Source organism: Melospiza melodia, unplaced genomic scaffold, assembly GCF_035770615.1.
Source record: "Melospiza melodia melodia isolate bMelMel2 unplaced genomic scaffold, bMelMel2.pri scaffold_138, whole genome shotgun sequence".
Lineage (NCBI taxonomy): Eukaryota > Metazoa > Chordata > Aves > Passeriformes > Passerellidae > Melospiza > Melospiza melodia.
The window spans coordinates 372,473-375,051 of NW_026948509.1; the positions used below are offsets into that span (position 1 = coordinate 372,473).

Sequence of the window (2,579 nt, forward strand, 5' to 3'; positions counted from 1 at the left end):
AGGGACACCAGCCCGGTGCCAGCAGGACCTTCCCAGGTGACGAGGTGGCCTTTCTTTGCACCTGACACAGGCATCCCCTGATGTCTGAGAGATAAGCAGAGGGCTGCAACCCTCAGAGGGGATGAACGTGGGGTGCTTTTTCAGGACTCCCTGAGGTGGGGGTCTGAGTTGGCTCTGGCAATGAGGTTAGCCAAGATGTTGCCCCTTAGGCCCCATAAAAGCAAAGTCTCCCTTTTGGTCACAGTGCTGAGGTGCGCAGCAGGGCAGAGCAGTCCTGGTGTGTCTTGTGTCACTTGTGTATTGTGTGTTTTCCTGGATATCTCATGTCTCTTATCTTAGCCCTGTGAGGGGCCTCTCAGAAACCTTTCCTAGCATCCGTGATCTCAGCGTTCCTCGCCCTGGCACCCATGCCATAGATCTTTTGACTGGGGAGCTCACACAGGCATCAGAAATGCATCTCGCTTTAGAAGCGTCCACTCCAATGTCTTGTCATGTCTTGTTCTGAGCTGTACGGACAGCCATGCTGCGCAATGATCCATTATAGCAGAGTAGGACTTGTAAGGATGTGAGGTTAGGGAGAGGATTCTGACTGTAGGATTCTCGGGCATCCATCTTTGCAGTTTTTGGAATAAATCATTCTGTTTGCATCTTCTTCCTCCAGGGTTCTCTGAGCCTCATCAGCTCGCCATCAGTTTCAACTCTTCTTCTTTTGCATTCTCTCAGTCCTTGCAGCCATTTTCCTTGATAAGAGATTTCCGTTCCTGTTGTGTCCCCAGTGTTTGTCACGTCTTGTCTGTCCTGTGTCACGGGTGTCTGCACACATTTGTGCTGGAGCTGCTGTTCTGCCCTGCTGCATATCCTGGTGCAATATGAGAAGTCTCAGGGACTTGGAATTTGTAATGTGTAGTTGGATTCTAGATGGGATTTGTAGATGGACACAGGATACGTGGAGCCCATAAGTTATCCTGCAGCCCTTTCACTTTCATCCTAACTTTCTTTTAGTTGCAGAAGGATAAATCCAGGGCAGAGCCCCCCATTCTGGGTGAGGGGATTCACCTGTGAAGGTCAGTCACTGTTTGTCTCTACAGAGGAAGCATAAATTGTGGCTGCTGCAGCTCTGCTCTTTGTCTTTATTTTTAGGAAGTCAAGGCAGAGAGCAGCTGTCAAGGCTGAGTGGGCAAGGTGAGCATTGAGTAGGGTACCGAAACAGTTGTTATTGCTGAGGTCTCAGTTTCTGGTGCAGCTCTAGGTATGTATTATTCCTCTTTTTATTTTAGATGGACTGCTTGCCATCTATCCTAGCCCAGCATGCCCATGCCAGGTGGGTTCAAGCTTAAGGTATCAGTACGGCATACTTGTCAGGGTTGGGAGGTTGTGTTTTCACAGTATCTCAGCATGCTTTTCTGCTTTGTTTCTTTGCAGGTGCTGTTGCTGCCCTAGGCATGCCGGGGAAGAGAGGAGGGCAGGTGACTCGGAGTTTAGACGGGCTGATTCCTAGGTGAGCGTTATGCAGCAGCATGCTAAGTGTGTACATTTTCTTTTTGCAGGTATCTTCCGGGCGGCCTCTGGAGTCAAATCAAGACTTGAGGTGAGCTGGGGCAGGGGTGCGAAGGAGTCCCGGGGATTACTGTTTTTGAGGGCAATAGTCACCTTTTCTGTTTTGCCTTAGGTACCCTGGGCAGGCTTGTAGCCACAGCTTGGAAGCGGCAGCACCGAAGCGCACACATTGAGAACGTCTCAACGTCCACGTCCGACCGAGGATGGATTTTGTCTGCTTGTCTTCCAAAAGCTAAGTGTCGGGGCCAGTGGTTGGGAGAAGGGGAAAAGCCTTTACTATCACAGGAGGCAATCTGATGTCAGCTTAGCGGAGAGGTCTGTAGTGGGACAGGCTCCCTGGAAGTAAAGGGAGAGGGTTTCTCCTCAGCCTCACCAGAGCCTTTGCCGGGCAGGGCAGTTCCTACCCATCTCCACATTCTCGTGAACTTTGCATCATCTGCCTTCCTCGACTTGAAGTTGTCACGGCTCTTTCCCCCGTGGAGCTTGCCTTCAGGTCCGGAGCTGTAGCCGCAGTCACCTGGCAGTCCGCTTCCTTCTCTAGGCTTGCTGAGCCTCTCGAGCATCCTCCTAACTGCTTTGGCCCTAACTTCCTTTAATGAGTTGCATTTAATCATCACGTGCTGTTGTCATAGGGCTTCCTTTCCCTTGGCCTCATTGGCCTCTGGCTCGTCTTGTGCTAGGACTCTCGGGTCCCTAAAGGGAAAGTGCCAAGCAGTTGCAACTTGTCTCTGTGTTATGTCATCTGTGTCTATGTTATGGTGTGTGTGTCCATTGTCTTCCACGGCATAGGCCTTTGTTACATCTCAATGCTTTATCAGCTCTCTTCTGTGCCATGTTCTACTCACATTCTTTGCCGGATATCCCTTATTCCAGCATCTTTACATTTTTACTCTTTGAGACAGGAATGTCTCACAGGGACAAGATGTTCTCATCCAATCTTCCTTCTCACTATCAGCTTTGGTAGTGCTTTTTTTTCCATTTTCTTGGACTTCTAGAGGGAGCATCTTACACCCTCCTCACGT

General features: G+C 50.1%; 1 long non-coding RNA gene across 1 annotated transcript; it reads left to right on the forward strand.

Annotated features, from left to right (window-relative positions):
* The first annotated feature begins 1,111 nt into the window (after positions 1 to 1,111).
* Positions 1,112 to 2,364, forward strand: LOC134433096 (uncharacterized). The gene is made up of 5 exons (XR_010031484.1): positions 1,112 to 1,182; positions 1,278 to 1,321; positions 1,423 to 1,466; positions 1,548 to 1,588; positions 1,670 to 2,364. It is a non-coding gene; the product is annotated as an uncharacterized LOC134433096 (long non-coding RNA).
* The last annotated feature ends 215 nt before the right edge of the window (positions 2,365 to 2,579 follow it).